Below are 22,414 nucleotides of genomic sequence, written 5' to 3' on the forward strand. Positions count from 1 at the left end.
CTTAAAACAATATCCAATTAATCCTACATTTATGTTTAGTACTTATAAAGCAAGACATCTTGTTAGTCTGGATTTTGTTGCTGTTCTTAACTTGAAAACAAATTCACTCTATGTTGAATAGTCAGCAAACTTTGGATCTACTCATTCACTGTTCAGTTAACATTGTAATCTATAGAAGGATGTTATAGGCAGGGGTGGGAGGTTGTTGTTAGTTGTTCAGTTACTAAATCATGTCTGACTCTTTGTGACCCACGGACTGCAGCACACTAGGCTTCCCTGTCCTTCACTGTCTCCCGGATTTTGCTCAGACTCATGTCCATTGAGTCATTGATGCCATCCAACCATCTCATCCTCTGTCACCCCCTTCTCCTCCTGCCCTCCATCTTTCCCAGCATCAGGGTCTTTTCCAATGAGTTGGCTCTCTGCATCAGGTGAAGGGGGGCTGTGGATAATAACTGTTTTTTTCTAACACTGAATGCTCAAAGTTTCTGAAAACATTTTCACAGAAAAAGAACAGTGTAAGGGGCTATAGTATTTATCTAGCCTTGCTATTTTTCTTTCTTCTTCCTACACCTATACTGTTCAAATAGTCATGGTCATATAGGGATGACCTCAAAAAGTAACAGAAATATTTTTCTCAGTTTATATGTAAGCATTCTGATCTTCAAATATCTGAAAAGCCTTTGAAAAGTTACTGAGTCCTCTCTGGGTAATAACCCCTTAATACCAATCTGTAGTTGCAAATCACAATTATATGCCTTTCACTGGAAGGGGATGGGAGGTAAAGAAGGTGGAAGAAAGCTGGGTGATACATACATTTGTGGTAGCATAATAGTGGGAGAGTGAATAGTTATTCTAATTATAAAAGGAATATGTCTGTGTCACAAAATAATGTTTGAAAGAACTGTCTGGAGGTTTTCTTGAAAAATATTTGAAAATCACGTTTAAAAATATGGCAACTGGAAATACTTGCAGTAGGTATCATTTGAACTCATATTTCCCTCTGTTTCTTCTGGCTTCTGACTGCAGATGAGAAAAACACCATCTGTCCTAGCCATCCCCAACATGTCCCCTTCTCTCCTGCCCTGATTTTGCTTTTGCTTCCCTTTGGCTGAAGATCCCACATGAGGAACATCTTTAGGTGATCTTTGTGGCCCTCCATACTTTAAGAATTCTCACTTGGACAGGTCACTGGATCTTCCTGCTTGACAATATTTTAACAAATAAATATGTTGTCCTGAACCTTATCTATCACCCTTGAAAGAAGCATGAAAAACCAAAATTATGGTTTGAAATTTTAAATGGAGTTCTGTACTAATGAGTAAATGATGTAAAGTGAAAAGAGGGATTTAAGGAGTCAAAGAGAAAAAAAAAAGAAATGACCATAAGATGGTTAAACAGGGCTAAAGACTGAACTGTGTACTTTCACATATCTGTATTGATGCCCTAACCCTCAAGGTGATAGTATTTGAAGACAGGGCCCTTGGGAGGTACTTAGGTTTTGATGAGGTCAGGAGGGTGAGACGCTCATATGGGATTAGTATCCTTATAAGCACAGATGCCAGAGAGCTTACACTGTCTCTCCCCCTGTTCATAGGAGGGCAGAATGAGAAGGCTGCTGTCAGCATGTCAGAAAGAGAGCCCTTATGAGACCCAACCATGCTGACCATTCTGTCACCCTGGTCTTGGACTTCCAGCCTCTAGAACTGTGAGAAACAAATTTCTGTTACTCAAACCACCCAGTCTATGCAATTTTGTGACAGCAGCCCAAGTTAATACAATTATCTTAAAGAGGCAAAATAAGGCTTATTAATATTTTAATAGAAAAATACCAATTAGGATATCAGAAAGTAATAAAGCAAGACAGACTAAAATTACATTGTTTAAAATAATTAGAATAAGATAATTAGTAAATACAAACATCTTAAAAGCTCAAAAATAAAGAGGCGAAAGAATGAAAGAGAAGAAATAAAGAAAACCAGTCAAGGAAAAGAAAGAATGTAAAAGTGTAAGCTGCACACCTCCCCTTCAAGGCAGGGCTTCCCAAGTGGCTCAGAGTGTAAAGAATCCACCTTCAGTGCAGGAGGCACAAGAGACATGGGTTTGATCCCTGGTTTGGGAAGATCCCCTGAAAAAGAAGGGCATAGCTATCCACTTCAATATTCTTGCCTGGAGAATTTCACGGAAGAGGAGTCTGGTGGGTTACAACCCATAGGGTGGCAAAGAGTCGGACACAGCTGAGTGACGAACAAACCTGCAAGGCAAATAGTCCACTGGATGGAGAGAGCCACGAGTGAGCAAGGGGCTAGCTTTTCTAGCCTTGTTGATGAGACAGGTTCCCCTACCTGTGGAGAGCAGTTGTTCAGATTAAACACTGACTGACAGCAAGTCCCTAGGACCCCGCTTTTCCACCCTTGCCAATGGTTTATACTATCAAGATCACATGTCTCTCACTCCTAATGTCAACTTTCCTATCTGCTGCAAATGATTCTAGCTGCTCTCTACCGAGGATCCAAAGGCGTTCAAATCCAGCATCCTGCTGTCAGACAGAATTTGGGCTCAGTCTCTCCTTCCCATTCAACACTCCCACCTTTCTTTTTTCTGTTTACTCTTTGCTTTTATCCATTTAAAAAAACACATACACACACAACTTACTGGAAGCCTTTAATGCATTGGGTGCTACACCAATGCTTTGTGTACAATGGAGTCTATTGAAAGGGAGCCAGGGTCTTACCCTCTTGAAGTTTTCATTCTAGTGGGTGGATGAAAGAGAAAGGCTGAAAACAACCAAGTGGATCTATATTTATAAAAGTCAACTGCTATAAAGCAAACAAACAGCATGCTCAGAACAAATAGAAAAGGAGCTCTACTATCAGACAGAGTAGCTGTGGAAGGCCTCAAAGGGATCTAAGCTGAGACTAAAGTTTGAGGTGGAGCCGCCTCGTAAGGGGAAGGAGCAGCGCAAAACTTATCTAAGTCAGAAACAAGTCTGTTCCTGTGATTCACCCTGCCCCCCAAAAATGGGTCTGTGAGCTGGAGGCGGAGTAGAAGGAGGGTGGGAGAGGGGTTTTGTGGGTCTCTCCAGGGGTATGTAGTCCTCAGGCAGGTTGTGTAATAACTCCATGCCTCAATATCGTCTTTTCCCCATCAGATATATTTGACCATGTCTTCCCCAGGGACCCAACGCTGGAGACATCTAAATCATGGCCATCCCTCCCTTCAGGTTCTTCTTAGGACAGGTAATTTCTCTTCAGAATTAAAGACATACTGGGCCTTTTGAGAATTTGACCTGCTGGAAATGTAATCTGATTGCCTATCTTTTATTTTCTTTCAATGTGTTTAAAAAATAAAACCTAGTTTACTGGACTGATAATACACTCATTGCAACTCAATGTGAAGACAGTTTAAAACTCCAGATTCATTATTTTTCAGTTGAGTTCCTTTCTCAGTGTAGTCAGCGTTGTGAGACAAAGACTGGGCCATAAATCTTAAAATTAGCTGGGGAATTAATTTTAAATTAAACACACTATGATGAATTATAGGCAAATGAATGACTAAGAATGTAGAGAAAGAAAACTGGGCGGGTGGGGTGCATTCACATATGGTGGCTTAAACCAGCTGGCCTCTGCAGGTCAGCATCTCTATCAGAGGAGGAGAGTAATATACACTTCTTTAATTTTGTTTTTTGACTCTACTTGTGTGAAGGCTAATGTCTGAGAAGTCATTTCCAAATGAAAGCAGAATTCATGAGTTGTGAGGTTTTACAGCATAGAGTGACAGTGAGAAGACAACTTTTTAAAATCTGAAAATGCAAAGATTAGACTAATGGTCACACTTGAGGATTGCAGACTTAGTCATCTGACTTCCTAAGTAAGTAGCTGAGGATAAGGGCAGTGTCTGTAACTCTCTTTTTCCCTCTAACACGTCTCCATTAGTGTGCTGGGAACTGGAATTTGGAGTGGAAGGGTGATCTGCAGAGGCTTTTGTTAGAATTTTTGGGTGGAACCAGAGCAATGAGTTTCCACATCATCCCAGATTTGATTTGCAGTGTGTGGGTACACTGTGGTGGACTGGGCCAGCCCAGCTCCTCGAGCCTTTATTTAGACCCTGCCTGCTGCTGGTTTTCTGATCTTGTATAATTTATTAACATTGAGCATCACTTTCTTTAGCTCTCATATGACAAACAGTCCTTACCCCACAGGTGTAAGTTAAATTAAATGACATGCTGTATGGAAAGATTTTGGCATTGTAAAGATTATCCAGAGCATAGTTTCAAAGAGGTTAGCCATGAGCAGCTTATCAGATTTAGCAAACTGATGTAGGTAAAGTGAGATTTGATAAGATGAAAGGGAAGGAGTTATTGAAAGGATGAGGGAACAGATCCACCAGGGATGAACCTGCCTGTGGAGGGATTCAAGATGGGCAAAAGGCTGCTGTGAGTCTAGGGGGACTTGGCTGATAAACAGAGAAGACACGATAGAGTGCCAAGATAAACTCTCATTTCACTATTAAATGAGTGTTTAGCTTTTACTTCCAAACAGGTAAAACATGTAAGACAGTACCTCATTATAACTTCATGGGTGGGATGCACTCCTCCCATTTACAGATGAGATAATGCACAGAGAGGTTAAGTAACTTGCCTAAAGATGTGCAGCAGGTGAATATCAGAGCTTGGGTCTGGATCCAGACTCCCAACCCTATGATTTTAAACATTAGACTAAAGCTTCCTTTTTGCAATATTTTTCAGTTTTGGCTCTGATCATCTAGAAGTGGAACAAGACATAAAATATTCGTGGTCAATCCTCTACATTCATGTATTTTGTACCTTCTTGATCACTACTCTCCTGGGCACCTTCTTGTTGTGTCACTGTTTTAATACATCATCCTTTGAATCAACTAATCCCACTTGTGCTTAAACTTCAGTGTATCTTCATGTTTATGTATTTTCCAATTTATTTTCCTAGAGACTTGGAAACTAATCAAATTTTATTTTGTAACCCATATAAATTTATCAAAATTAGTATGCATTTTCTTCAGAATCAACAATATTTTCTCATTTTACTGCATGCTATCTGTAGAGATAGGGAATATGTGGTTAAGCTAGAGGCAGTGATCAAAATCTGCAATCCATTTCACAGAGGCAATATTCTTTTATTATAAATTCTTATTGCTTCATGTGATTTAGAAAATGGTAGTAATTCAACTAGCCTTAAAACTGTTAAAAGATAGTCGCTTTTCATCTCCTTTCTTTCTTGCATGTACTGTAAAATGTTTCCTCCCACCAAGGGTGAATTTGTTACCTTTTTGCAACATAAACATTCAAGTTTATAATGCAGTTATTTATTGGCTTTATTAAACATTGCTAGCTTTGATGCTGTAAACCTATTAAAAGACATTGAAAAACATAAAGCTGTTCTATAAAGCTGAGGAAAGTTGGAGTTGTGAAGTCCCCAACTTATTTTTACTAAACTCTATAAAGTAGAAAGGGAAAATCATTTCTATCTAGTTGCAAAGATAAACATGTGTTTAGTTGTGTGCCTTTATTACTCAAGTGAATTGAAAGCATTCAACACTAAAGCCATTGTTTTCTCGATCAGACAAAATAACACGTACAGTTAGACTGCCTCACCTGTGAGTCACCATCTGAGCTGGAAGCATCAATTTAAGAAAGTCATTCCTCTGAGATGACCATTTCAGCCTGAAAATTTTAATCTTTGAGATTGTTATTCATTTTTACAGTGTTCCACATTGGCCATTTTGATGTACATTCTGATTTATAGGAATATCTGATTAATTGTAATCATGACTCTAAAGCTCTTGGTAGCTTTAATTTTCATATTTTAGTATCATTTCATCCATATTTTAGTGACTCAGAAGAAAATGGAAATGACAATGCCTTGTCCACTGATTATCCTTACAGTGGACAGATATCCTTACAGTGGCTGAAAAAGAATTAATATTTTCTATTCCTCTTTTGTGGTACAGAAGGAGAAATTGTTTTTTTTTTTTTTTAGGGAAACCTGGATAAAGAAAAGTGTAGAGTTGGCAGACATTTATATGTGTTATTCCCCTTGTTCTCTTTGAGAAAACTACCTAATTATTTCTATGAAGTAAAAGTGGTTGGTAACTGACAGAGGCCTCAGGTTAATTCCATATAATGATGATATATTTTTCTTGTCACCATCAAAGTCATCATCATTGCTTTCCATAAATTTCTGTCAGTCCAATTGTGGCCGAAGGATATTTTCTCCCTAACTTCCTTTAATTCAGAAATTTTAATGTGAACTTTAGAATCAAAAGTTGCTTAATCCCATAATAAATAATGTGATTTGAAATATGGGAAATACCACTCATACATTTGATTAGGTTGAAGAACCAGTTCACTTCCTACTTCTATACCATCCCTGAGCTAAAAATATTTAAAAAAATATATTGTTTGGAAAAATCAAAAGAAAAAAATATCTTGTGACCCATGAAAATAATGTGAAATTCAAATATGCGTTTATAAATAAGGTTTTACTAGAACACAACCACTCCCATTTGCTTGTATTTTGCATTTTCTTGATTTTTGTTACAGCAGATTATTTATGGAGACCACGTGACATGCATATATTAAAATATTTACTTTATAATCCTTTACAAAAGAAAATTTGCTGACCACTGAATGATAAGAATATTTGAAAGAGAAAAAATATTTGGTCAAGTTATGTTTTTAAACTTTAGCATTTATTAAAAGGATGATGAATGACTTAGAAACATCCAGTTGCTATCTTGTGTCCGACTCTTTTGCACCCCCATAGACTGTAGCCCTCCACACTTCTCTGTCCAGGGGATTTCCAGGCAAGAATACTGGAGAAGGTTGCCATTTCCTTCTCCAGGATATCTTCCTGACCCAGGGATTGAACCCACATCTCTCTCTAGCACTGAAAGGCAGATTCTTTACCACCTAGCCACCTGGGAAGGACTTATATACCTATCATAAAGTGTTATGGAAAAATGTCAAAATACTGTTTCCTGTTGTTCACAGAAGTTTGGGCATTACAGTTACAAGAAGTAATCTGGTTAGTTTTACCAGGCAGATTCCTTCAAGAGACTGTGGTCCCAGGAAGGCATAATAATTGTGGGTTTACCCTCCACTACCTGAACTCTATTTCTTTCCTTCTTTCTACAGCACATCATATAATCTAGGAACAACCAATAATTCTGATGACACAAAGAAAAACAACAACAACAAAAATCCCAGTCAGTTTAATTAACTACTTCGAGAGCACAGTTGTGTCCTGATATTCACACTAACCCTTCCTTTCCAGCCCTTGGAAACATTAATTATTCATCCCTGTAAGTTATGAGTATCTCCAACACTAGTCATCTTCCTGCACCTTGGTTGTTTATGCTTTTCAAGTATTATCATGTCATCACCTTAGTCATCCTTCTGGCAAGCTATGTGTATGGATAGATAGTCTGGAGCATTAATCTTGCCACATAAGTTATGTCTTCCAATACCTTTATCACTCCCCTTGCTTGTCTCTGAACTCCCTCCAAATTATGTACTGCCTTCTTTCTGCAGCTGTGATGCCCCAACTTGACCATGGTATTCTGGGTGTGATTTCACCAACCCACAACTCAATACCTTCTCTAAGTCATAATTCAAGACAGAACTAGCCCTCCTCTCTTCACTCTGTGGCATAAGACAAAATGCAAACAAATGCATAAATCATTACCATGTCTCTTCCATATCCTTGGTGATCTTCAGGCATAGCCAGTGTTCCCCTCCTTGATCAGTTTGAAAGGACCTTGAAAAATCATTGATTTTTTCCTCCAGGTAAGTTTAAAGATGAAAAAAATCCTAGACTTTTTTATTCTACCCTGAAAGTGTGGGTGTTACTTCTTATTTCTAAATACTCCATAGGTCTTGTCAATAAGAGAAAATCTTTCTCTAACACAATCCTCTCCTGCTGGTCTTTCTTTTTCTTTAGTCTTTACTTTGAATAATTGGACATATCTTTATATTACATTTTTTAAACTCAATATAATTAAAATATATAGGAGATGATCAATCTATACAGACATGGATAATCTTGAGAGATATCTCAAAGCCTTTCTCTTACATGAGAAAGTGCCTGGGGAAGTGTTATGCAGTGGAACAAGATTCTATAATCATTTCTAAACTTCCAAGAGGAGAAGCACATTAGTCTAATGAAGGGAGTGGAAAAAAAAATATCCCTGTACATACTAATTTGAGCAGCAAAATGATCTGGAGAAGTTGGAGATCTTGATAAATGGGGCCAAGTAATTGACAGAGTGTTATAATTAGGGCAAGGCATCTGTCAGTTAATTATCTTTTCCACCATAAATAATTACAATTTTTACATGTTCCCATAGCTTCTAATTTCTAGCTGGGATTATCTTCTCCATTCTCATTGATTTAAGCTTTGAAGATGAGACAGGAATGGATATGAAGAGAAAAGTTCTCAGTTATCCTCTGTGAAAAATAAATGCAAGGTAAAAAGTATCTGGCTGGGTAGGCTATGAATTTGGCAAGAAGGAATGTAAATTGGCAGTAAGGTGATTTTCTATTTCAGGTTTCCTTTGTGTGTGATTCAGACAATGCACCCAGGCTTGGGAATTCATTTGCTCACTTGCCAATTTATTAAAAAAAATACTTATAGAATCCCTAATGCTATAATAGCTCAGGGGTCTACAAAGATGTTTTAAAGAACTTGTGGTTTGGTGGAACAGACTTATACATGAACACGAAAAAGGCAATGGGAATAGGAATAGTATAAGAAAAGACGTCTCAAAATCTTTAGAGCAGTGGTCCCTTTATTTTTAATTGCACACCCCTTTTAGGAAAAATATTTTAGGCATAGACTCTCATTATATAAATATAATTTATAAATTATGTATAAGTACAGATTTTAGTCTGTGTATTAGATAGCTATGCAATTTATTTTATTTTAATATGTAGATTAAATATAAACAGAAATTCTGAGTTTTTTTAATATACAATACATTTTAATATTTTCCCTGTGTTATACCCATCCCACTTTGTAGAATCATTGCTTCCAAAACTTGATCGTGAATATTCCAACATGCCTCAAGCTCAAAAGATTTGGAAAGCAGAGGGCAGAGATGATGCAAAAAAGTTAGGCAGGGATCAGACAATAGTGATGTGTATGCTGCAGTTCAATGTTTTCCAAAGTGTGTTCCACTGAACATTAACTGAGATTCTTTGAAATTAAAAAAAAAAAAAAAGTTTCTACTATCTAACAGATTTGGAAACTGTAGGCTTAAATTATAAAATTTCCTTATTATAGGTCTAACAGTCTGTGATGGTCTCATGGTTGCATATTTGTCATCTTACTTACTCGGCTCTTGAGTTGAAAGACTATATTTTTCCATTTTATTTTTATTCAATAATTAACCATTGAAAGTGTCTGCAAATATTAGGTTCATAAACATTGGCACTGTGCTTGGAATCAAATTCTGTTGCTTCAAGGTAGGAAAAATGTGATTCCATTAGACTTTAAGAGTATTCTTTTCTGCCTTGTATTATTGTCACTTTTCTGTACTAACCATTAGTTAATGAATTGCACAATATTTCTATTTTCACTTAGTCATCTAAAAACACTCTTCACAGACCAGCTATCTGTGGAGGAAAATAAGTAACCACTCTTTCCTTGTCAGTTGAGGGGCTCCCCAAGGATCTGAAATCCTGGAACTTTTTACCAGCACATCAAATGTTGGGATTAAGGCCCTATATCTCCAGATCACTCTTAAAATTTGCTAACGTTTTATCCATTGTGGAGCAACATGTCCTGTTGAGTGAAGATCACTCTTTTGTGCCTAAACATATTTAGCTTTCTGTTTTGGAGAAAAATATTTCTGAAATGCTACATGCAGCCTTGCTGTCACAAAAACAGCATAACAAACAGAAGACAACCTTTATCTGATGACACAGAGTTGTAATTATTGTCATTAATCACTGTACTGTGATTGATGAAAGCATGATATGCTTGAGCTATCCTGCTGCATAAGGTTGCTTTTCCCCCTATGTTAACTGGCCCCAAACTATAGTTTTCCAAGTATTTGTGTGTGCTCTTTATACTTGCTTTTTCTATCCTTAACTTCCAAGTATACATACTTGTAAAGAACAAGCATAAAATACAGATATAAATACATAATTATAGATATACTGTAACTGTGTGTCTGTGACCACTGCCCACAATCTTACCTGTCACTACCTTCAACCTCCTTCTTCTAATTAAACCAGAGAAATCAAGCTTATGAAAACTAGATACAGGTAGAATTCTGAGTGATGGCCTGAGAGCTCCTTCATGAAATAACTTCTGTTCTCTACTTGAATCTCTCAAAGATTATTCTGCTGGTTTATCATTATTTGCATTTATCAAGTACTTATAAAGTAACAGACATTTTCACATACGATTTTCCCTGTGATTTGTGCAAAAGAGTGCAAGTTAGATATTCTTAAGTATATTTTCATGTGAGTAGGGTTTTCAGATTTAACCGCAAAATTTGCAGAACTCCCAGTTAATGTTAAATTTTACATAAATATTTATTATCTAGTATAAGTGTGTTCCCTGAGATGTAATTACATGGGGCATAATTATGCTAAATATTATTTGTTATTGATCAGAAAGTTGTATGTAACTGGGTGTTCTGTATTTTATCTGGAGAATTTACATATTAAAACACTAATTTCAGAGAATTAAGGAATCATATAGATTTGCATAGCTAGAAAGTATTAGGATTATGATTTAAATTCAGGGCTTTTGACTTCAAGTCCAGGGCTCATGATTATTCTCTGTACCACTGAAAATGGTGAAGCCATGTCTTCTGGATAAGTGGATACTAATGTATCCACTGCAGGGCCCATATATCAGACTATTAATATCCTACTTTCCAAGGACAGTTATAACAAATTATGACAAAGTAGGCAACTTAAAACAACAAAACTCTGTTTTCTCATAATTTTGGAGTCCAAAACCCCAAATCAAGGGACTGATAGGCTTATGCTCTCTCTGAAGACCCTAGGGGTAGCTGCTTCCTTGCCCTTTCCTGGCTCCTGATGGTTCCGCGCAACCTTGACTTTACTTGACTGAAGGCAGCATCCTCCAACATTCTTTCTTTTTGTGTCTGTGTCCATGTCTTCCTCATCTTTGAAGAACAAGTCATTGGGCTAAAATCCACTCTAATCCAGTACATCCTTGTCTTAATTAAATCTGCACAGGTAATATTTCCAATCAGGTGACATTCACAGGTATGTAGTACTTGAACATATGTTTTTAGGAGGATACAATTCAACCCCCTGTGGCTCAGTGGTAAAGACTCTGTCTGCAATGTAGGAGATGCAAGATGCAAGATCGAAATGTTCGATTTCTTTGTTGGGAAGATCCCCTGGAGGAGGGCATGGCAACCCACTCCAGTGTTCTTTTTGGGAGAATCCCATGGCTGGCTATGATCCATGTGGTTGCAAAGAGTCAGATGCAACTGAAGCAAAGGTGCACACATGTATGCAATTCAACTCTTCACAGGCAATTAAATCATTAGTGCAGAGAGGAATATAAGAAAATTACATTACCAACCTAGAAAAACTAGGACACTAAATACAAGGCCTGGAAATGTGAATGGGAATGGTGGACACTCAGACTACATTTGGTTTCTAAAGGGATAGACCCAAAACCGACTGTAACTTGGGCTGTGGACAGAATAATAGAGACAGCTTAAATATATTTACCAGAGTCAGACACTCAAATCTGTACAATAGTGCCAGGGGATAGGTATGATTTTCACTCCATTTTATAGATGAGGAAAGGATCACAAAATGCTAAGAAATTTGCTTAAAGTCATGAAGCTAATGGAGAAGGCGATGGCAACCCACTCCAGTACTCTTGCCTGGAAAATCCCACGGATGGAGGAGCCTGGTAAGCTGCCGTCCATGGGGTCGCTAAGAGTTGGGCACGGCTGAGGGACTTCACTTTCACTTTTCACTTTCTTGCATTGGAGAAGGAAATGCAACTCACTCCAGCGTTCTTGCCTGGAGAATCCCAGAGACGGGGGAGCCTGGTGGGCTGCCGTCTATGGGGTCGCACAGAGTCGGATACGACTGAAGCGACTTAGCAGCAGCAGCAGCAGCATGAAGCTAATATGTGATACAGTTGTGATTGAAGCCCAGGCAATCTGATGCTGGAATCCACATTCTTTACAATTACTTAGGACTATCTGGGGGAAGAGGAGGCAGTTTAGGCAGAAAGAAAGGCAATTTGAGGAAGGAAAATACAAATGAGAAATAATGACCAGTATAATTTTTCTGTTGGTTGGTGTTTACTTCTCTTGGTTTTGCCTCTTGACCTTGCTGGCGTGTACATCAAGCAGAGGTTCTCAAACTTGAGTGGGCATCAGAGTCACCCAAGAAGACTTAAGTGCCCCCTCCCTCATCACCTTCTAGTTTCTGATTCTATGGGTCTAGGGTAAAGCACAAAAATTGGCATTTCTTACAATTTGATGCAGATACTACCAGTTATAGATCACAGTTTGAGAACAACTGATACAGAGAAAGTTGAGATGAGATTAGAGTAGAAAATGGTTTTCAGATTCAAAAATTCAATGGTAATTAGGATCTGTCCATAGGGAAAGAACCACCAATTATTTGATGGGGAATTCCCTTGTGGCTCAGTCTGCCTTCAATGCCAGAAACCTGGGTTTGATCCCTGGGTCAGGAAGAAACCCTGGAGAAGAGAATGACAACCCACTCCAGTATTCCTTTCTAGAGAATTCCACTGACAGAGGAGCCCTGTGGGCTATGGTCCATGGGGTGGCAAAGAGCCACACACAACTAAGTGATAAATTCTTTAAAATTATTTGCTGTTGTAAATTATTTTATAAACCAAACTCAAATCTGTTTTAAAAATAATAATGTAGTATTTTGTATCCATGTGTATCACACACATATACATATACACATTGCACTCATAATTTATCATTAAAATTCCTGGATTTATAACACCTGCAAAGCAGCCTAGGGTTTAGACCTTTGAAACAGGATAGAGATTCTAGTTCAGGCTTGTTCATAAATTAGCAAGTACTTCTTGTCTCTGAGCCACATTCACTACCCCCCACCTCTATAAACTAAAGGAGCTGAGACTGAGAAATAGTTAACTACACAGTGGTACCTAGTGCCATTAACTATTATTTTTGAGAAAAATAATGATATGGAAAATACTATCTCTTATGCATTTTTTCCTATTAACTTTTTTCATGAGCATAAGTGTTGATTGTAAAAGATTAATGTATTCAGACAAGCTAAAAATACCTATTATTCACAAAAGACCCACCTAGAGAGAAGCATTTTTAATATTTTGGATGTTATTTCAAAAGTTTCATCATACTATACATGCTCAATATTCCATGACCATGTTTGTATATTAATTCAAATGTACATATGTCAGTATTTTTAATACGCTTGTAGTATTACATTGCACAGTTATCCCACAATGTATTTAACCAATTTAGTATTCTTTGGGATTAAAATTGACTCTAATTTGTGATGGCTTCCCCTATGGCTCAGTGGTAAAGAGTCTACTCTACATGAGGAGTTGCAGGAGAAGCTGGTTCGATTCCAGGGTTAGGAAGTTCCCCTGGAAAAGGAAATGGCAATGCACTCCAGTATTCTTGCCTGGGAACTTCCATGGAGCTTGGCGGGCTACAGTCCAAAGAGTTGCAAAGAGTCAGCACAGAGCACATGGTGATGGTCATAATGAATACCTTCATACACACATTTTGATGTTTTTGTCCATTTTAGAGGTGAAATTGCTGGGTAAAGTGATATCACTTTTATGTATCTATAAAAGAAAAAAATTACTTATTTCTATCTGCTTAGTCTTTGTGTGTCTAATGCAGAGAAAACCACTGTAAGGGTGACTTTGACATGTGAATAAATGAGATCTCCTGCTCTTTAAAAATGGATGACTTTTAAATTTACTTTTTAGTGGTTTTCTGTGTTTCCTAATAGTGGACACATAGACATGAGTTGAGATATACTGTAAGCAGCAGCCTTGTTACCAGGGGATAGCCATCTCTAAGCTAAAACCAGAAAAGAAATATCAGTGTGGGAAAAGAGACAGTGAGAGAGGGATTCATTTTTCTAGACAGAAGGGGAAGAATTTGGCTTGATAAAAGTTTTAACCAAGTCCAAATGAAATACATGCATGAATGGCCTCAGGTCCTTGGGCCCATTCTACTTTCATAGGAAGGAGGAAAGGTAGTCAGGAAAATCAAAAAAGAAAGACAGTGCGAAAGCCGGCAGGTACAATCTGCAAGGAAACCTGTGTAAAGGTTGCACTGAACTGAATTGCTCTTTGTGAACCAAGGCTCTGAGCTGATTCAGCATCCTTTAGCCTGAAGGCTGCAAGTTGCGTGCTGCTAGAAACTAAGGCATTAGGGAACCCTTTCTGACTGGGAACCTGTTCACACAGGGAGAGAGAGAGACAGCAGGGGCAGTACCCGTACGATGGAGAAGTGCTAAGGAAAATGGACCAGACCAGTGTTGATGTGGCAGAGTGTCAGGACTCCATGCAGCAGATGCTGGATCCCTGAGTGCCCAGATGCCGGCCCTAGTCCAGACTGATAGGAGGAGATGGGAGCCATCCAAACAGGCTGAGCCTGGGCATGTAGGAAGTGTCACAGGCAGCAGCCTTGTGGAGGAGAGGAAAGAGCTGTTCTGCTCAGGAACAATCCATCCATCTTTTGATTGATTCCCTGGTACGCACGCCTGGCCATGAGTCAATCAGCACAAGATCTGTGTGGGGTGAAGGGAAGGGGGAGGAAATAAGAGGAGAGAAGGAGAGGAAGGTGGGATGTGGTTCGCAAAGAAGGTGGGGTATGTGATGTCTTCCAAAGATCAGCTGGAAGAAAACTCAGTGCTGCCCTGGGAGAGGAAAAGCTGGCTGAAGATTCCTCTCAAAACAGGCAGCCTCACAGACCTTTCCCCAGAGCTGACCTTGGCAGACTTGAGGGCTCACGTCCAGGGAAGAGTCTACCTCTGGAAGCACTGTGTACCCTGGAGAATGTGAAGGAAGTTTCCCCAGCAGATGGGTGTGTGGAGGACAGCGGAGACCACCCTGAGGCTGCATTCACAGTATCAGCAGGAGGGCAGTGGGCTATGGGCTTCCTGCAGTGAGGTTGGGAACCTGGACACATAGCTCACGTTTTTCTTTTTCATTAACAAGACTAATGAAGCCACACAACCTGTATAGATTAGACATTAGAACATGGTTCCAAGACAGTAGGTATTCAGGCAACACTTATCTCTGATTTTTTTCAGTTAAGGGAAAAAGACTCTGCCTTAGTAAATAGACCTTTTGACGTAAAATGAGATAATTTTAAATATATACATGAGGTCAAAGCCACAGAAAGCTATCCTGAGAAGATGATGCAACTAAATCCTCAGGAAGGAGTTTAAGATTATAACAGTGAACTAGAATCTAGAGCAGAGAATCTAGAATAGTGGAGTAGAATCCAGAATCTGGCAACATACCCTATGCCCCACTGTTTCCTTCTTGAAGGTCCCATGGAGCAGCTACTCTGGTTTTGCTTCCTGCTTGTGGCCTTTGTACAAACTGTTCCTCTCCCAGGAAGTCCATATCTCCTTTGGCTTAACCGCCTCCTCCTCCTGGAGGCCTCGTTGACCATCCCTTCTGGGATGGCAACTAGCACCTCAACGCTTTCATCTCCAAGCTATCCTGCAACTCCCATCACAACACTCACCACAATATCCCGAGTAATAACTAAACTACTATGCGCTTGGGTATCTCTTTTCTATCTGTCTCTTCCTCAAAAATATGAGCTCCAAGAAGGTGAAACCAAGCCTGCCTTAGACACCATATATTCCCAATATAAGATTAGCACGTGTGTGCGTGTGTGTGTTAGTTGCTTAGTCATGTCTGACTCTTTGCGACCCTGTGGACTATAGCCCTCCAGGATCCTCATCCATGGGATTCCCCAGGCTAGAATACTGGAGTGGGCAGCCATTCCCTTCTCCAGGAGATCTTCCTGACCCAGGGATTGAACCCCAGTCTCCTGCATTGCAGGTGGATTCTTTATCCTGAGCCACAAGGGAGCCCAAGGTTAGCACATGCGAATCAATAAATGAATGAGTGAGTGAATAAGGACCTGTAGCGAAAACTAGGAAAGATTCAGAGACTCCAAAAAAGTATAGGCTGAGTGGGAAAATACTGATCTACAAAGCCCAAGAATACCGCAAAGCATGATTTAAAAAAATCTTACTAGGAGGGCCCAATCAGTCAACAGTACTATCTGAAGGGAAAGACTGTTCCAGGGACCTTAGTATTCTTCTGAGCATGTCCACTTTGACCTACCTCCCTGGAAATCTTCCAGAACAAGAACTTGTCAAGAAGAGAAACTAGCAGGACACTAAGCACTTTGAAGCCTTATTTTGTGCCAGGCACAGTTAAGCAGTTTATATATGGGATCAGTTCGTTCCCACAGGCAGATTTGTGAATTAGGGATTAGTGGTGCTCTTTTCGACTGGAGCTTACAGATGTCATCAGCTTGCTTAAGGGGAAACAGTGTTCAAGGGTAGAGCAAGGATACTAACCTAGATTTATTTCTGACTCCAGAGTCTATACTTTCTTTCTAGACACCATCTTCTTTACTAAAGATCTTCCAGTGTAGCTGCTGATTTTCTGGGGCTTCTGAGATGGCATGAGTTATTCTTTGAGCTCTACAGCAGCCCTAGGGCAGTGTGGGCATGTATGTGTTTGCAGAAACACGTATGGGCAAACATGTATGTGTTTTTGTATATCTAAACAATACCATTGCAAAAATATTTGCAATAACTTTGCTATCTCAAGTACATCAGCTTCCTAGGATCAGCTTCCTAGGAAAGAAGAGTTGGAATTTGAATCCCTGTTCATGCAATCATAAAATAGATAGTACATATTTTTTTTTTACCTTGTGTGGAGTAGATTATGGATCATGTATGAAATGATGTTGTCAGACTCACAGTAGCAAGATTGGTAGCTGGAATGTCTTCCCATTTGATTATACTTGCAATCTAATAGAATAAAGAGATCCCCTTAATTACTTTTTTTGATACCATTTAGATTTGCCTATGGCCACTGCCCTGGATTACCTGTGGGTAGACTATTTCAGTTTGGGTTTTAGGTTTATTCAAGCGGCTTTCAAGTTTATTAATGATGACCCCTCTGCACGGAGGCTCTGTTGACAACTCAGCTCCTTCTGTTTGCTTTATTGCCAGAATGTCCCTTGAAACTCAAACACAGGCTTCTTCACCTAATCCAGGAAGGTCTAGGGCAGGGTGAACCCATGCATCAGTCTGTGAGTGATCTGTCTGTTCATAATGTGAAGGAGCTTCCACATTAGACTTGAGCAAGAGGGCAAGCTGGGAAACTGGACACCTTTCTTAATTTTTTCCCTATTCCTTTCTCTCCTCTTTTTTTGATAGGTGTGCCTTGTTATGTTACTTGAAGTGATTAAACTAAAGCATGGCGTATATGTCTTCATTCACATCTAAGAGCACGACAGAATTAAAAGTCAAATGTAAACTGTCAATGTATTTTTTTTTTTAATTTTTCATGTTTCTACTATCAATAACCTCAGATATGCAGATGACAACACCTTTACAAAAGCAGAAAGCAAAAAGGAACTAAAGAGCTTCTTGATGAAAGTGAAAGAGGAGAGTGAAAAAGCTGGCTTAAAATTCAACATTCAAAACACTAAGATCTTGGCATCTGGTCCCATCACTTCATGGAAAATAGATGGGGAAACAATGGAAACAGGGACAGACTTTATTTTCTTGGGCTCCAAAATCACTGCAGATGGTGACCACAGTCATGAAATTAAAAGATTCTTGCTCCTTGGAAGGAAAGTTATGACAAACCTATACAGGGTATTAAAAAGCAGAGACATTACTTTGCTGACAAATGTCCATATAGTAAAAGCTACGGTTTTTCTAATAGTCATGTATGGATGTGACAGTTGGACCAGAAGAAGAATGAACGCTGAAGAACTGATGCTTTCAAACTGTGGTGCTGGAGAATTCTCTTGAGAGTCCCTTGGACTATTAGGAAGTCCTACCAGTGCATCCTAAATGAAAGCAGTCCTGAATATTCATTGCAAGTACTGATGCTGAAGCTGAAGGTCCAATCCAATACTTTGGTCACCTGATGCAAAAGGATGACTCATTGGAAAAGACCCTAATGCTGGGCAATATTGAAGGCAGGGGGAAAAGGGGATGACAGAGGATGAGATGGTTGGATAGCATCACTGACTCAATGGACATGAATTTGAGGAAACTCCGGGAGTCGGTGATGGACAGGGAGGCTTGGTGTGCTGCGGTCCATGGGGCTGCAAAGAATCGGACAGACTAAGCAACTGAATGATGATGATTTACCTTCAGCAAAGAAAATAACTGTACTGGGACTCAATAGCATGATACAAAATGGGTCACCTGACCATCTGAGGTTAAAAACCACTTATGTAGACCTTGGGCTTCCCTGGTGGCTCAGAGGTTAAAGTGTCTGCCTGCAATGCGGGAGACCTGGGTTCGATCCCTGGGTTGGGAAGATCCCCTGGAGAAGGAAATGGCAACCCACTCCAGTATTCTTGCCTGGAGAATCCCATGGATGGAGGAGCCTGGTGTGCTACAGTCCATGGGGTCGCAAAGAGTCGGACACGACTGAGCGACTTCACTTCACTATGTAAACCGTAACATGCCCTGTCCTGGCTTTGTAAATGCAGTCAGTTTTCCAATTCATTTTCCACGTGCAGGGCCATAGCAGCTCACACTGAGCAGTGAGGTTCTGTGACTTGAGAGGTGAAAAAGAGTCTTGTCACTTCAGAGGAAACTTCAGGCTCATCATCCATCAGGGTTTCCCTTCCACAAGGACAGCAACACCTCAGCTGCTTTCTTGTTGAAGGCCAAAGAGCCACTAGGAGGAGCTAATGACTGAGTGAGTTTGTGCTCACCCATATTTACAGCAAATTGCCTCCACAGACCTCCTAGCTTGGGCCGCAAGCTAGGTGTTTAATTATTTACACGGTAATGGATGGACCAGGAATTGCCTGCCCTTGAAACAGCTCACCTAGGAGAGCAACGGTGTCTCCTGGCTTCATTTGCGGTTTCTTTCCTGTGAGGAGGAAGGCATTTCACTCAATTTTACTGTAGACAGAAAGACAGAAAGTGCTGTGTTAGCAGGAGTCCCAAATGGCTTCCATTTTAAATTAAAAAAAAAAAAAAAACAAAAATGCGCTGACTTCTGAGTTCCTTATGCTTCCGACAAACTCCCTGCATGCATGAGCCATGGTAGAGACCCGGGTCACGGGTCACGGTGAATGCTTTCCTGGGTAACATGCGGAGTCCTTCTCTTTTCTGTACATAGGATGATGTAGGTTAAGAAAGAAGTGATTCTGGAGTCCAGCACCTGGGGTTGAATCTCAGATCTGCCGTTTCATATTTTTGGATGTGTTTCTTGCCCACCTTGTCCCTCTTTTTCTCCATCTGTAGGAGTGCCATCTCCTCCTGGGGCTGCGGTGAAGATGAAGTGAGTTAGCACATGTCTGCACAGGCATGCCTGGTGGAGCCCAGCTCTGCTTGGTGAGTTTTCTGTTCCTCAAAGCCAAATGCATCCCAAACCGACAGAGAAATTCAAGTGAAATAACAATTTTCTACTCTGCCATTTCAGTTAACAGTTTATCACTATCACTTACAGAAGTGGTTCTGAATTTAAAGCTCTCTGTAAGGGTGGGAATGAGAGTTTTCAAATAATCTTCAACATTTTAAAAAAGACTAGTGATGTTATTAGGTTTAATTTAACTGAATTAAGAATCTACTTAGTTTTGGTTTTAAGATTTCTGGCAAAGTTATGAGTCTTACAGTTCTATGTCTTTAAGTATTTCTTAAATAGGTAAAAGTAATTAAAAGCATTCTTCTCAAGTAAATAGGATCTTCTAAACGTTGTGATTTGAATGGGAAAAATTGGAAATTTTTACTTGGTAAGAAAGAAGTTTGGAAACTTCACTTATGCTATTATCATGTATTGCTATAATCTTCATGACTTTATTATGAGTTTGCATAGTCATTTAATTAACATTTTAGACATAAAAGCTTAACTGTTTTTAAGTCAGTTTTTCTTCCTAGTGGTAAAATAAAGACAATTGCAGAAGCAAATGTATAAAATAAGAGGAAGTATGTTGAAGAAAATACAATCATCTAGGAATTTGGCCATTGTGAAATAATCTTTTTTAAAATGTCCTTTTGATATTTGCTTTTGTAAATACACATATGTATATATGTTTATGTGTGTGTATATGTATGCATCTGTATACATGTGCACTTGTTAAATCCAGATTGCTATTGCTGTTGTTCAGCTCCTCAGCCATGTCCAACTCTCTGTGACCCCATGGACTGCAGCATGCAGTTCAGGAAGCCAGGCTTCCCTGTCCTTCACCATCTCCCAGAGCTTGCTCAAACTCATGTCCATTGAGTCAGTGATGCCATCCAACCATCTTGTACTCTGTTGTCCCCTTCTCCTCCTGCCTTCTATCTTTCTCAGCATCAGGGCCTTTCCCAATGAGTCTGCTCATTACATCAGGTGGCCGAAGTATTGGAGCTTCAGCTTCAGCATCAGTCCTTTCAATGAATCATTTCAGTTCAGTCGTTCAGTCGTGTCTGACTCTTTGCGATCCCATGGACTGCAGCATGCCAGGCTTTCATGTCCATCGAGTCAGTGATGCCATCCAACCATATCATCCTCTGTTGTCCCCTTCTCCTCCTTCCTTCAATCTTTCCCCAAATCAGGGTCTTTTCTAATGAGTCAGTTCCTCGCATCAGGTAGCCAAAGTTTTGGAGTTTCAGCTTTAGCATCTGTCTTTCCAATGAATATTCAGGACTGATTTCCTTTAGGATTGGTTGGTTTGATCTCCTTTCAGTCCAAGGGGCTCTCAAGTCTTCTCCAGCACCACTGTTCAAAAGCATCAATTCTTCAGCGCTTGGTTTTCTTTATAGCCCAACTCTCACATCCGTACATGACTACTGGAGAAATCACAGCCTTGACAAGATGAACTTTTGTCAGCAAAGTAATATCTCTGCTTTTTAATATGCTGTCTACGTTTGTCATAGCTTTTTATTTATGATCTGCTCATTTTCACTTATCATCACAATTATTTTCTCACATCATTAAAGTTTTAGAAGATATTGTGCTTAGTGATTCTATAGCTACACATTATTTTATTTACCAAACCTGTATACTTGGACATTTATATGATTTCTAGTTCGTTTGCTCTTTTGGCAAAACAGTTTAAAGCAGGATTTTTTCAGATAGACTGCTTGAGTTTAAATTTTGGCTATACCTTTTCCTGACTGTATGACCTTTGTTAATCGGTTTAGTTGTCAATGCTTCAGTTTCCTTGCCTATAAAATGGTGGCAATGATAATATATATCTTATGGAGGTTTGTGAGGACCAAATTAGTCAATTTGTACAAAGCATTTAAAAAAGGGCATGTAATATGCACTCCATCAACATCATCTATTGTGATGGTTATAAACAGTACTGTGAGAAATAAAATGCAAATTCAGCTTTGATTCATGATTGTGTCCTTAGGGTACATTATTAGAAAGATTATTAGTACAACAAAGATTTTATGTATCATTTTTCCAATTTGTGCACCTTTCTTTAATTCATGCAAAGTTTTAGGAGAATACCTACACCTGGTGAGATCATTGTAAACATTTTTACTTTTATTTTGAGAGAAGTGGGGGAGTCAGTAGAAGGTTTTGAGCAGAAATGAGATGTAATCTGGTGTATGATTTTAAGAGGTCTCTCTGACTGCTAACCATAGGGTCCAATGCCTGATAACAATGGTGGGAGACCAGAATCCAATGATGGGAGATCAGAATGGAATCTTCTACAGTAGTCCAGGTGAGTGATGGTGGGGACTCATATTAGAGTCACGGTGGAGTCAGAGAAGGTTGGATTCTGGATACATTTTAACAGGTAGAGCCATCAGGATCTGCTGGTTGGATGGAGAAGTAAAGAGAAGAGCCGAGAATGCGTTCAAGACTTTTGACTGGAGCCATTGGAAGGATGGCATTGCCATCAAGTGAGACGAAGAAGACTGTGGATGGAGCAGATTTGGAGGTGATGATACGGTATTAATATTTGAAAATCTTGGGTTTAGATGTTTAATAAATCTCTAAATAGAGATGTCTAGTAGGAATATTTGTAGTTGAATCTGTTTTGGTAACTCACTGCATAATTTATACTCCTACAAATAAATTTCCAAGTTTGTGAAAAGATGCATAATAAAAATGTACTAATTTGAACTTTACACACATATTATTAAAACCCAGTA

Source organism: Dama dama, chromosome 8, assembly GCF_033118175.1.
Source record: "Dama dama isolate Ldn47 chromosome 8, ASM3311817v1, whole genome shotgun sequence".
NCBI classification, from domain to species: Eukaryota; Metazoa; Chordata; class Mammalia; order Artiodactyla; family Cervidae; genus Dama; species Dama dama.